Source organism: Dromiciops gliroides, chromosome 6 (genome assembly GCF_019393635.1).
Source record: "Dromiciops gliroides isolate mDroGli1 chromosome 6, mDroGli1.pri, whole genome shotgun sequence".
Lineage (NCBI taxonomy): Eukaryota > Metazoa > Chordata > Mammalia > Microbiotheria > Microbiotheriidae > Dromiciops > Dromiciops gliroides.
Window position 1 is genome coordinate 217,157,100 of NC_057866.1, and position 15,429 is coordinate 217,172,528.

Genomic DNA, 15,429 nt, shown 5'->3' on the forward strand with positions numbered 1-15,429 from the left:
GACTTTTTTCTTATGACTTTCCTGCATCAGTCTCATTTCTCTTTTGATTCTTTCCTCCCTCTCTCTAAGTCTTCCTTCTATCTCTCATACTTTCTCTTCAAAGTCCATTTTGAGAGCTTCCATGGCTTGAGACCATTTCATATTTTTCTTGGAAGCTATGGATGCAGGAGCACTGAGATTGTTATCCTCTTCTGAGGGTGCACCTAGATTTCCTTTTTGCTGAAGTAACTTTCTATAGTTCTCAACTTTTTTTGCTCATCTTTTACTTGACTTTTAACTCCGCACTCAGGCTTCCTGCTTCTGGGCTACACTACTGTGTCTAGCTTCAGAGGGTCTTAGGTGTTTTGGTTTGAATGAGGGCAGGTTTTTCTCTCACCTGGCCTGTTCCCTGGTCCGAAGATAACCTCAAGCCAACTTGCTAGTTAACCAGCCAGCAGAGCTCTGTGGTGGATTTTAGCTTTGACAAGCCTGCGCCCCTCCCCCATGTGGGCCTCCCACTGCTCAGGATTTCTTCCTGGTTCCCTGCTGGGGTGGGACAACTGAATCCCTCCCTACGTCTCACTGACACCCCAGCACTTTCCCCCTTTGCCAGCCGTTCAGCCCTCTCACCCAACTGCAAACTCAGTTCCAAAAGATGATGGTGCTGCAGCTGATTCAGAGGCTTGGGGTTAAGTTTCTCTGGTGTGGCGTGCCTAGGGTCTCTGTCGGCACAATAGTGGTGTTGGACTTTACTTGTAGCCCAGCTTGACCCCCTTTAATCTGTCTATGACTGGAAAATAATCTCAGCCCATATTTTTGTGGGTTTTTCTGCTCCAGGATCCTTTTATTGCTGTTTTTGGGGTAAATGTATCAGGAGCTCTGTGCATTTAAAGTCTTTTCTCTACCATCTTGGCTCTGTCCCCCACTCTGAATGTCAAATGTAATTATATATTTTCCTCCATTTCCCTTTCAGCTGAGTTGTTAATATCCATCTTGTTTCATTATTTTTAAAAATTTTCTTTATTTTAAAAATATAAGATTCTTTATCTTTTTACTTTTTTGCTCATTTATTCTCTTCCCTTCCTATATATTCCCTATTATAAACTTTTTATTTTTGTCTGTTATGTCCTTTTGTACTCTTTTGATTAATAATCTTTATATTTATTTATTTGTTTTTTAGTCTCTTAGTGCCCCAAGTGAAAATAAAGTGTTTATACTTCAAATTTTGTGTCTCTTAAAAACAATTTCTGGATTATTGATTTACAGATATTTCTTACTCCTTATTTTTCTGTTGTGATGCACTTTTTGGGGGGTGGGGTGGCAAACAGGGTAGTAAGTATCTGAGACCAGATTTTAACTCAAGTACATCTATATCCAGGACTGGTTGTGCTATGCCACTTAGTTGTCTCTGTGACTCACTCTAAAGAATATTCATTTCCTGTAGGAGATAGTAAAATAGAAATATTGCCCCTTGGTAGAAATTTTCCTCTATCCCTTTTCATGCATGCCAGTTCTGTCACCTCTCCAACCCATTTACTTCAACATTTTCTAGAGAGTTTCTACTCAGCCCACTAACCCATCTGCATGTTTACCCCCCAGGAGCTATTTGAAATAAAATAGAAGCTAGTAAAGGTTTCGATGACTAAATAATTCATAGGTGGTCATCTTTATAGGAAGAACCCTCATTAGAGCTCATTCTGATAGAACTAAAGCTTCATCCCTGACCCCTTTGAATGCATCTTCCCCTAAACCTTAGAATAGTGAGAGGGAATATTGGTCAATTTGGAATAAAGATGTTTTAGAGTTTATTTGGGCTATAAAAGCAACAAACTGATTTGGGATGGATTTAGGGTTAAATTGATCGTGAGTCATCCCCAAAGAATTACAAGACTTAGTGACTCAGTTTTATTGCAATACTGTAAGTGAACACAGGTAGAGAACCAAAAAAGTGGAAAGGTATCTCTTGAATATGGAAAGGAAAGACAGTTATATTTAAAGTATGGATAAACTGATTATCAGTTTCATTATAATAATCTCCTCCTTAAGGGGGTACATGGGAGGGCTTATCCTAATTTGAAGTTCCTGGGGGCTTGAACCAACCCCTGAGGTGGTTACCTATTTCCATGGAGGTGTGTTTTAGGGGTTTACACATCATAAGGTAAATATGGGAACAAATTTGGCTTTTTCTGCCATGTCACCTTTTCATTCCCATGCCTAATTTCAAAAAATTTTCATTTATCAGTTAGAATTTCTATACCTTATCTGTTTATCATTATAGTTAAGGCCTCTATGACCTGCTTCTTTCTTTATATTCTTGTTATGAGTGCTGATTAATGTGGGTAATGAGAACCTAGGCCCTGACTTGTTTTAATGAAGACTCACATCTTATCCTTTAACTGGGGTCTGAATCCCTCTTAGAACTCAGATCTAAATTAGAGCTTGGGTCTTAGTTTTTTCTGTTAACCCCTTTTTTCCCTCCCACATCACAAACAACAGCTATTTTTAAATTGGCCATCTCACTCTTCTTTTTGTTAAGATTGGCAGCTCTGCCTACATCCTGTGTCTGATTTAGAATTAGAAATCCTTGTGTAAACCAAGGCACACCCTCTTTTAATAGAATTTAGATCTCTCTTTCCCCAAATGTGAAGAATGCTAAAGGCTAGTTCTAGAGATTTAAATCTTCTTTTTCTTAAATGGGAAGGAAATCAGAGAAAGACAATGCCTGTGAAAATTAAAAGAAAGGTTTTATTAAGCAGGGAATATAATTTAAAATTATTATTGCTGAATAGGAATAAATTGCTAGGGTTTATACTGTTTAAACAAAGATTGGTAAGGAATTTGGAAAGAAAGGTGCATTTAGAAAGGTCCACTCCCTAGGGGAGGGGAGAGGAGGTCATGGAAGGAATTCCAAGGGTCAAGGATGTGGCCTTTTATACACAAATCAGAAGGCATCCTTGGTGACAAGTAGTTCAGTCCAAGGCCTTATTAGGCGATGTCTTATAAGATCTCTCTCAAAAAAAGAAAAAAATATATAATTCCAAATTTAAGGGATTTGCTGAAGATAAGGTTACCTCCAAAAAGATCATGCAGAGGATATATCCATAGTCTCATATCCTGAAGTCAGATAAGTCTTTGATTGGCTTCATTTTTAGTGATTCTCTGAAAGTCCAACCAGATTTACTCTTATTCATTCAAAGGATTGTTGGTGCATAAGGGCATGCATCTAGTCCTCATACAGTGACTTAAACATAAAATGATGTCAGAAAAGAATCAGAGAAGCAAGAAAATACCTGTCAGATCTGTGGATAGAGGAAATGTTTATGACCCAACAAGAAAGAGAGGATCAAACAAGCTAAAAAGAACTATTATGATAAAAAAAAATTAAAGTTCTGCACAAACAAAACCAATGCAGTGAAAAATAGAAGATAAAAAAGTTGAATGGGGGGAAAAAAACCCTCGTAAGTTTCTCTATGATATCAAATCAAGGCACTCATTTTCACACTTGTAAATCCAATTTAACCCCTTATGGAGATCACATTTCCCTCAGTCCATTGAATTTTACCTAAGTATCCCTGCTCAGCATACTAAGGAACAGTTCACATAACATGAAAAGAAATTTATCAGTTTCGGACATTAAATGGTTATACTGAAAATCATCAAGGCAAATTACCTCTGATTTTAGTATCATAAATTTCTACTATTTTCTTTCCCCCTCCCCACAGGAATTATTGACTATTAAATAATAGAACTTATAATAAGCATATATTTATGACTTTTATGTAAGTAACTGATGGTATCTCCCTGAAAGACTGGCTTTTTGACCTGCCATGTCATATCTGCTGGCGGTCATTCAGTAACCACTATAACAATGGTGCCATCTATGATAATCCTGACATCGTGACTGTTGAAAATTAAATATAGCTCAATCTGCCTGTCTCCTGAAAAATTAATAAACAGATCAGATAAATTAATTTTATAATGTCTCCTACAAAAATTTATAATAATAAATAGAGCCATGTCTCCCAAAGAACAAAACCCAGATCAGAGAACATAATAAATCCTACAGGATAACTCAGATCAGAGACAGACATGAAAGACCCAATTCCAATTTATTTTGTTTGAAGAAGAAAGAACCATGATCATGTGGAGACCCCTTTCCAAAGGAGCTGAAAGATTCCCCCTTTCTAAGGGTATTTAAGGATTTTTTGTCTATGGGTTACAGAATATTATCAGTTTCAATAATATGATAAATTCAACCCAGAAGTAAAAGCAGTTTAACAATTTCAGTTGAAACACAGAAGCATTATGATAAGATTACAGGATTCAAAAAATACTGTTTGGCAAGGATAAGGATGACCAAATTTCCCCGTAAGACAAGGACTTCCTATCCTTAGGGGGGAAAAAAATCACCAGGTAGGGACCAATCTGCTATCCTTCTGGGTCCTGTTTGGAGTTAATAGGAGCATTTTGCTCCAATTAACCTAAAGTTTCATAAAAAATACTTTTGGATAATAAGGCACCTCTATCAAATCCAGGTGATCCATATATTCATGTTAATATGACATAATTGCTTTCAGTCTAGCTTGAAATCAGGAAGACCTAGGTTCAAATCCATTCTTTTTTTCAGGGCAATGAGGGTTAAGTGACTTGCCCAGCTACACACAGCTAGTGTCAAGTGTCTGAGTACAGATTTGAACTCAGGTCCTCCTGAATCCAGGACTGGTGCTTTATCCACTGTGCCACCTAGCTGCTCTCAAATTCATCCTTGAATACATACCAGCTCTTTGATTGTGTCATTATGAGATTCATTTAATCTTGCACTGCCCCAGAGAGCTCATTAAGACTAAGACAGATTGCTTATATGCATCAATAAAGGTAATTTCCAGAAAAAGGGAGAGCCTCACACTGAGTAATTCACTGGCATGAACAAAACAGTAACAATCAAAATAGCCAACTATCCCTGACTACCTTAAACCAAGTTCATATGCACCCTTCCAAAGACCCATGCAAGTTGGTAAAGATTTTGGAATACTACAGTGGGAAATCAAGAAAGTTTTCTTTACCTGGCTTAAGATGCCCCCTTCTTGGTATCTGATTTCCCTAGAACTCCTCCTTAAGGTTTTTTGCCACTTGTTCCTGTCAGTGTTTACAATGATAATAAACCTAACTTGTTATTAATCATTCTACAATGCAATATACATCTACCTATTTCTCAAGCTATATCATGGTCTCATTTAATAGTTTGGTTGATCTACAAGTTCATAGAGTTAGAAAAGACCTCAGAGATACACTAATTTTACAAACAAGGTAACTAAGGCCTGGAGAAGTTACTCACTTTGCCCAATGTCACAAGTTCTACGTAAAAATAAAGTTGTTCCCAGTTGTTATAGGCACAAAAAGCCCAGAAACTAATCCAAAAGTATAAAAGAAATGGTAAAATAAATATAAAGATTTGTTTGTGACCTGAGAGTCTTATTACATAAGAATTCCTCTCAAGAGCAACCTACTGACTGAACAAATGCCCCTACAGAATTTGAATAGCTATGCTGTGAGTGATTTTTCAGCCATTCAGATGAAAAAAAAAAGGTATATATTGCAAACTAATAATAGCTTGTGATGTCACTTTCTTTTTTCTTTTAGCCCACTTCTTCAGGCAGCCTTATATCCAGAACCTTAAAGATTTATATTCCAGACGCCAAGCAAGAATTCTGAAGAGTGCAGAATTTCCAAATACCACCTTCACTTTAGAATGAACTTTTTTTGGTTCTGTCACAATTACCATCATTTATGCAGGACTCCCACAACTGAATTGAATTTAGCTTATTAGAGACTTGACTAGTAACCCACTATACACTCTCAGGGTTATAAGGGAATGGAGTAGTTAGTCATTTGATATCATGATTATCTGATATGTGTTTAATCTGGTCCCTGAATGAAGGAAATTTCAATATGTACCAGACAGTCCCTGTGTTGTTTCCCATTATTCCTTTAGTCCTCCATGAATACTCCATTTTGAATCATGGATTTTGAATTCATGGCTTTATAGGATATAGACATTGTGCCTCTGGAGAACAATTTGTTTTTATTTCCAATTTTGCTTTATTGGTGTCCTAGTTCTGGCATGACCCAGCACATATGAACGCATACTTTGTATTTGGGTAGATTATTTTCTCTCTGAGTAATCTGGCCCTTAGACATCAGTTATAAATTATGCCTAGAAATATCCTTGGCAGCTGAGGTAACAGTTCAATTTTCTCTTCCCCCAAAGAAAGACCTCTGTCTTGCTAGTGTTCTCTCTTGACATGTGAACTTCTCTCATTTGTTTACTCCTCCATGCAGAGGAACACACTTATCACTTCCATAATCCCATACCTAGAATTTGCTGTTCTTGATGCCCCTTTTATTTCATGTTGCTCCTACTTATACTCCTGGCTATTGATGCAATTGCCTGGGCTCTCAACTCATGGTGGTTAAGGCAGATTTTTCTTTAAAATGTTATTATCATTCTTAGTGGCTTGTTTGACTCCTAGGGTTAAGTCCTCAGAGTTTGTTTACCTATCATGCGAGTGCAATAGCTCTCAGATCCTTGGCTTTTGAATTGAGGAAGGATCTTTCATTTGCTGAATCAATTCAAGGGGTTCCTGATAACTATCCTTGTTGAATAGCCCTAACCTGCTCTGGCTAAGAAAATAGTCTATTAATTGTTTAATGGACTCTAAGTTTCTTGTTTTGTTCGAATTTTGAATCCAAATTACAAAGGTGCAGTCACACCCAGACCAGAACATATTGGGATGTTATTAAAATTAAAAGAGGAAAAATGTATTGAATAAAATTGAAATGTATTCAACAGTATAATTCTGTGTATCCTGAGCAGCCCCACTAAAGTAAAAATAAACTTTGTAATATATATGAAAATCTCAATATCACAATTGGATAACGAAGATAATATTTCATGTTTTCTGAGATAAATCCAAAGTGAAATGGAATGAATGTAAACACTGAAAATAAACCATCTTACTAAATTCATATTGAAAGTCTCTACCTCTTTCTTTCTCTGGCACTTTCTTTCTCTCTATCACTTTTCTCTTTTTCTCTATCTTTCTATCTTTGTCTCTCTTCTCTCTGTCTCTGTTTCTGTATGTCTCTCATCTGTGTATCTGTCTCAGTTTATTTCTCTTTCTCTTTTTTTCCTCTCTCATTCAAATTACAGACAGCTGGGGAAATGAGTACTGAAGTCCAAATTTAAAGGAAGAAATTAAGATAGTCGATTCAATTACTGATACTATCTAGATTTTGAGATGACTAAAAAAAGATAGGAAGGAACCAAAACAGAAACTCTCTCTCTCTCTCTCTCTCTCTCTCTCTCTCTCTCTCTCTCTCTCTCTCTCTCTCTCTCTATATATATATATATATATATATATATATATATATATGTGTGTGTGTGTGTGTGTGTGTGTGTGTGTTTGTGTTGAATATATATGTATTTACATATGGTAAATATATATATAAGTATATGTAAATATACTTATGGTAAATTTATGTTTTGGTTCCTTTCTTATCTTCCATTTAGTCTTCTCTCATTTTTTCATCTAGCTTTTTAGTCATATATTCACCATATCTAGAGGGTTAGCCCCCCAACAAAGCCAATAAGTTTATTGAGAGAGTTTTAGTCTCCCAATATAGCTGGTCATCCAGGCGTTGGACCTGAAAGACCCAGAATTACAAAATCCATGGGTTTATATACCCTTCCAAAATTTATACTTTGTACAGCATTATATCATTAGTTGTGCTTCTAAAATTAAATCATATTCTTAGAAAATATGAGGAACTACCTAAATGACTATAAATGTCAATAACAATAGGGTGGGTTATTGTTAGGCCACTGGTCAGCAGTGGGAACTCTTTACAGGAAAGTATGTCACTCGTGATTATTAAAATAGATAGATCTTGTGATATTACCTAATGCTTGACATTGGAAAATTAGGAAATATGAGGAAAGACTTAACCTTTTGACCTTATATAATCTAAATATAATAATATCTAAATATAATAAATCACATTTTTAGTTAATATATTGATTGATTTCTTAATCCAATCACTTATAACTATGGTGAATCTCTTATAACTAAGGGATGGGGAAAATCTCACTCAGTGAAATAGAGATAGGAAGATTCATGATATTGCATTTCTATTCCATTTTCTAATATCAAGTTTTCTATAAAAAGAAATAAACAGCATGAAGGCATTTTAAAGAGAACTAATACAAAGAAAGAAAAAAAAAGTGAACCTAACAACCAACAGAAAAGTCAGAAGGAATGAACAATTACTTTTTCTAGTGATAAAGAAATAAAACACATATCTGAGTAAAAGGGCTGTAAAATTCAATGCTAGAAAATAAAATTGTCCTGGAGTAACACTTCTATTTCTGTGTAGCTAGATGAATTTGAGCAGTTACTGAATTTGTGATTAAAATGATTTATAAAGTATATATTGTACTAATTCTTCCCTCTCATTCTATTCTGTAAAATGTGGGAGAATTTAGCAGGAATAAGAGAGCAATATAGAAGTTATTCTAACTGCTCTTAATTAGTAAGAGTTCCTTTCTGTGCATAGTTGGGGCTTTGTTGATTTGACCTGGCAGTGCCATTTTGATTTAGAAGTGTAATTTCTCCCTGAAATAGGGTTTTATCTCTATGTTTATTTATTATAATCATTCTGTCATGGGGGAAAGAGGTGGTGTGGAGGTCCTTAGGTATTCCTCTTTAAAAATTACAACTCCAATTAGAATAAAATGGTATTTTATTTGGGGTCTAGAGAAGGTGACAAAGAGGGAAGACTTCCCTTTTGGGGAGGAGATGACTTAGAGACAGAAATCTTTTCTCCTCAAACAGAAGAAAGGCAAACACTTTTATAGATGGTAGATAGCGTGACCTCCTGACAATGGGAAGTTCCCTTTGGGGGTGGGGAAAGGCTTAAATGGGGCATGGTGGTCCAGACTTCTGAAATTATCTCTGTCCCCTGGTGCAGATCATGCAGCCTGCACTCCCCCCCTCCCCTACACCTAATGGATTTATGTCCCTTAATCCTTAGGTGTGTTTGTCCTTTAACTTCTTAAGGAGAGTAACCCCAGAACCATATCAATTCTTTTGTATGAAACACAAATTATTCAGGATAGAGACTAGATTTATGGTGATTTCACTGGAAGAGGGAAATCTTTGCTACTAATACAAGATGGCAGCTTTTCTGTTAATATATCCTCTTAATTGTCTAGAACATTAAAATGTTAAATGACTTATGCAGGTTCATATAGGCAGTAGATATTTGACACAGCCCTTCCATTCAAAGGATGCTGTATGTTCACAATGTAATTTCCTCTCCTAATGTTAACAGCAAGGAGTATATTTTCTCCTTCTAACAATTTACAAATTTTTTTTCTCAGTTAAGTTGTAACTTACATTGACTTTAATATTTCACAGAAGTGAATTATTTTCTTTTGAAAAGGGGAGAAAGGGAAAGCTAGGTGGCACAGTGGATAAACCACCAGCCCTGGATTCAGGACCACCTGAGTTCAAATCTGACCTCAGATACTTGACACTGGCTACTTGACCCTGAGCAAGAAGTCACTTAACCCTCCTTGCCCTGAGGAAAAAAAAAAGCCCGGAGGTGGGAGGGTGAGGGGGGTGGGGGGTGAGAGGGGAGAGAAAATATCCAGAAGCTAATTTTAATGACCTACCTGATGTGGGCTGAAATTAGGGGTCAAATTAATCATGCCAAAAGAATCGCAAGACTCAGTGACTCAGTTTCCCAAGTTTTATTGCAATACTGTGATTGATCACAGGCAGATAACCAGAAAAGTAGAAAGGTATCTTTCAAATAGTGAAAAGGAAGACAGTTATATTTATAGTATAGATAAATTGATTTATCAGTCTCATTATAATAATCTCCATCTTGGGGAGGTACAAGGGAGGGCCTGTCCTACTCATTATAATATTCTCCACCTTGGGTTGTTACAGGGGAGGGCTTACCCTAATTTGGAGTTCCTGGGATCCTAAGCCAATCCCCAAGGCAGGTACCTTTTTCGGTGGAGGTGTGCTTTGGGGGTTTACATGTCATAAGTTGAATCTGGAGACAAATTTGACCTTTTCTCATCATGTCTCTTTCTGGTTCCCATAGCTACTTTCTCATTTTTCATTAGAATTTCTATATTCTGTCTTGTGTCTTATTGTTATATGACCTGACCCTTTATGGTCCTGTTATAGATACTGATTACTGTGGGTATGATAACCTAGCATGCTGACTTGTAAGTTATCCATTAACTGAGGTCTGACTCCCTTTTGGAGTAATATCTGAATTAGAGCTTGGATCTTAGGTTTTTCTATTAACCCCTTTTTTGTCTCCTATATCACTAATGAAAGCAAATCAAAACACAAAGTCTGAAATCTTTAAATAAGTGTATATAAGTTTGAGAAACAACTGGCAAAACATGAGAAGAATATCATGAAATATACCCTAAAATAGATTTTTTGATGGTTTTATAAGGTATAATTGTCCTTTGTAGCTCAATATTTTAATTGAATAATTAATTTATATTCTTATTGATAAATATACTTTTATTGGAGGGAACCTCCCTTTACTGATAAATTAAGAGTTTTAGACCAAAATATATCTTAAAATTAAGGTTACTTTTTGTTAAAATCTAGGATTTAACTTCTTTAAACAAAGATGAATGAGATTATCCTTCCTGAAACTATATCAATCATTGTTCATATTGCTGTTCCTTTTACCTGACACATTTTTATTGTTATAGATAAGGTTTTCTGAGAATGCTCACTCTACCAAAGCAATCAGCACCTGCTCTGTATCGTATAGTCTTGACAAGTTGCCTTGGGGAACTCAGTATCACCAGTAACTCATGAAATACATGTTAAGTATATTCTCTCTCTCTCTCTCTCTCTCTCTCTCTCTCTCTCTCTCTCTCTCTCTCTCTCCTTTCTTTCATTCTTTGTCTATCTACCTTGACCTTTCTCTTCCTTCTGTACTTCCTTTTCCTCCTTTTCTTCCTTTCTCTGAAAGATTATTCACTAACTTGATCCATGGACCTATGTCAAACAATGAGCATTTATCAGAAAAAAAAAAAAGTATTCCTGATTCAGATTCAGAGACCTTCTTCTTATAGTCAATGTAAGAGTGCCTCTCATTTATGAAATATGTATTTTCCATGCATTTTATATAAAATTCTTAATTTTCCCAAGTAACATCAAAGTTACATATAGTATTCATATTTGCATTCCACAGTTCTATGAATTATTAATTTTAGGTATGATGACTGGGTATAATACTTTACTTGCATACTTTATTGTGCCACCAGAATCGCTAGTTTAAAAATGAGAAAATAATTTGGTTGGTTTATCTGTGAGATATCTTTTATTAGAATGTGAGCTCCTTGAGAACAGGGACTGTATAAATCTCTATTTATATACATAGCACTTAGCACAGTGCTTTGTGCACAGTGAGCATTAACTAATAATAAATCCCTTTCTATTCATTCATATTATACTCCAAAATGTTTTTTTACTTAACTGATGAGAAACTTTCTCACTAAATTGACTAAACCAGCTTTCATGGAATTATCTGGTGTCTCTCTAGCATGCTGTCTTATAAATAATAGGTACTAGGGGGCAGCTAGGTGGCACTGTGGCTAAAGCACTGGCTCTGGATTCAGGAGGATCTGAGTTCAAATCCGGTCTCAGACACTTGGCACTTACTAGCTGTGTGACCCTGGGCAAGTCACTTAACCCTCAATGCCCCACCAATAAACAAACAAACAAACAAATAAATAAGAAGTACTTATAAATAATGGGAGAAGCATGTGCTCGGAAGGGTACAGGATGTATATATGTATCTATATACACAAGCATAAATATATATGTTGTTCATATATGAGTTATTTATATCTTATTTATATAGCAATAATATTTAAACACATTTGCCATATATATAATTTATATAAATTGATATTTATATGTTATTTATAAAAGTTTTTATACATAAAAAAGAATACTGCTTGTTTAAAAAAAGGAAGAGGAAGGATTTAAAATACACTAAGTCATATGTACTAGGATATATCTAGGTATATCTAAATGTAATAATGGAGAAAATATACATTATAGATGCCATATGTGTGTGTCTGTGTATTATATCTATGTTTGAAATATGTATACAATTTAATTATATATCACAGATAAAAATGAATTAATGAATGAATGAATGAATAGATAGATTGATAGATAGATGGATGAATAAATACATAAATGGATTAATAAATGATAGGTACTAATTATGTGCATATTTATGGTTTAATTTCATGAAATTGGAATTTAAATTTTGGTAATCTAATATAGACAGTGATATGATAGATATAGAGATATATAGTGATAGAAATAGTAATATAAGTAAATATCACATATACCATATAGATATGTATGTATACATATAATTTTTTCAAAGTATCTGAATGAGGTAAAATTTAAAAAAACACAGAAATATGTCCTACAACTTAATATTATCAAAAAGTGTCCAAGGGCACCTCAGTGACAAATAACCCAGATACCTATCTTATCTCTATAAATATTTTTTAAAAGAATAATTCATAGCTCCATTCTTGATGAAGGCATTAGAAGAGAACAGTCATAATTTAATAAAAGATAACCAACAATATATCATATATTGAAAATAATTTGAAAAATATAGAGAAAACAGGATTGCATTATGATTATTTTTGCAGAATATTTTGCAAAGCATTTGATAGAACAAAGCAGAAAAAAAACAAAATTTCTCCTGTAATGAGGTGTTTTATATAAATATATATATATACATATGTGTGTATTTATATATGCATATGTATACATATAATATGTATTTATAATTATAATATTTCTTGAAATATAAAAGAACTTGATCATTAAGATCAAGATAGGCATAAATCACTAAAAATGCTCATTAAGGAGATGTATCAGAATCCAAATTGAAATGAGTATCCTGGAAACAGTAAGATTTTGCAGATTATATGTTGATGTTCATAGATGTGATTGCAATGATTTTTATCAAGCCTCTGAACATTGTAGAGTCTCCTAAAAGAAAACCATAATCAAAATAGAGAGGTTGATCTAAATATCCATATGTCAGGATGGGGAGAAAGAAATAAGTCCCTAAACACATAAATAATGTATGTCTTATAGACTATGATATACAGCTGAATGAACAACATATCAATGAGTCAATAAATTCATTGAGTGCTTTCTATGTTTCACTTACAATGTTAAACATTATGAATACAAGGAAACAACAGCACCTGCCCTCAAAAAGTTTACATTAATAATGAAGAAAACATGTAAATAAATAGGCACATTCAAAATACAAACAAAATCCCCAAAGAGAAAAAATTGTTAGTAGGAGAAATGATAAAAAATGGTCACCCACAGAAGGTGTTATTTGGGCTTTGTCTTGAAGTAATTCAGAAATTGCAGGAGAGATATCATTGCAGGCATTTGCTAGAGGAAGAGCAAAATAGAGTCATGGGAAGTGTAACATTATTTGTGAAGAACAGCAAGAAGGCCTATATATGTGACTTAGATGGACAATGCCAATGGACAGTCACTTGGACTCATATTACTCTTTAAAGGATATCTAATTTTTTTTAAAGATACGTAATTCATGAATAGTGAGTTATCTAAGGACTAGAAAATATAATTGAACATCTGATACTCAGCATTTGAATCTCTAAGTTAAGGTAATTTCATTTTTAGAAATTTGGTTTTTCAACTATTAGAGCATTTAAAATTTTCTTCATTCCATGTTACAAAAAAACTGTGAATGTATCAATTTCCCCAGACAAAAATGGAAAGAGATTCCAGAATCAGAATAAAGATGACATGCTATTTCACCCTGGCAGTTCTTTTTAAGAACCTATAATATGTTATGAGTCTTTAGACTGTCTAAAAATTCATGGTACAAAGTAGTTTCTTGATAAATGCTTATTGATTGAATGAATGCATTACTGAATATAGGAGAAAAGAAAATTGAGGGAGGTGGACAATGGAGCCTTAAACATTTTAATTTTTGTACCAAACCCAAAATTTCTTGTGTGAATGGAGACCCAACACACACACCTAGAGGAGCTTTCTCTCCAAATGCAGAAACACAGCTCTCTTTGAAACATATTTTTAAAAGTTTCCTGTGTCACTGAGAGGTTATATGACTTGTTTAAAGTCATCTAACCATTAAGTGGCAGAGGAATGTGTTATTAAATTAATCATGGACATAGGGAAATATATTAAAAACAACTTGTTGGTTTTCTTCTCTCAACTTAAAGAAAAGAAAAAAAAAAACTAAAATGAAAGAAAATCTAATTGCTCTTCACATGAGTTGTTTTCCAGACAGGACACTTACACTTACCCCATCTGTAAAAACCTGCCTCATGGATACAGGAGGAAAGAGATATTCAAAAATCTTTTGTAATTGTATGCCTTCTTTAACTTTACAATGCCAATTTTATTATTATTATTAGCATTTAGTAGTATTAACTGGATTTTTTTCTGCCAGGAAATAAATTATTGTGAACTGATAGAAGTGGACAAAATTTACATAGCTCTATGTCATTTTGGGGGTGGGGGGTATATTCTAACAAGAAAATCATAATCAAAATGGAATCAATATTTATACAGAAAGGGTGATACCATAGATAAATCAAGAGAAGAAGCAGAAAGCTCTCAGATCTATGGAGAGGAAAACAATTTACGTCCAAACAAGAGATATGGAATATTATGTAATGCAAGATGGAAGACTTTGATTAAATTAAATTAAAAAAAAGTTTGGTACAAACAGAAGCAATGCAGTCAAAATTAGAAGGGAGGCAGAAAGCTGGGAAAAAATCTTTACAGCCAGTTTTCTGATTAAGGCCTCATTTCTAAAATATATAGGGAACTAAATCAAATTCATAGGAATATAAGTAATGCCCCAATTGAGAAATGGTCAAAGGATATGAATAGGAACTTTTCATATGAAGAAATCAAAGCTACCTATTGACACATGAAAAAATGTTCTAAATCACTTTTTTTTGGTGCTAAATCACTATTAGAGAAATGTACATTAAAACAACTGTGAGGTACCACCTCACACTTATCAGGTTGGCTAATGTGACACAAAAAAGAAAGAAAGTGCTAATGCATATTTAAAGAAGAAATAAGGTGATGAATGGAATAGATAATTTGATTCCCACTATTTTGATTAATTTTCCATCCTTCATCACTATTTCTGAAAGATCAAGTTATGACATATAAGTCAGAATAAATAGTAGGCAAGAAGACATAACATCTAAAGTCACTAATATGCTACATGATGGGGGGGAAAAGCTTATACAACAAAATAGGTGTTACTTGGCTTATAATAATG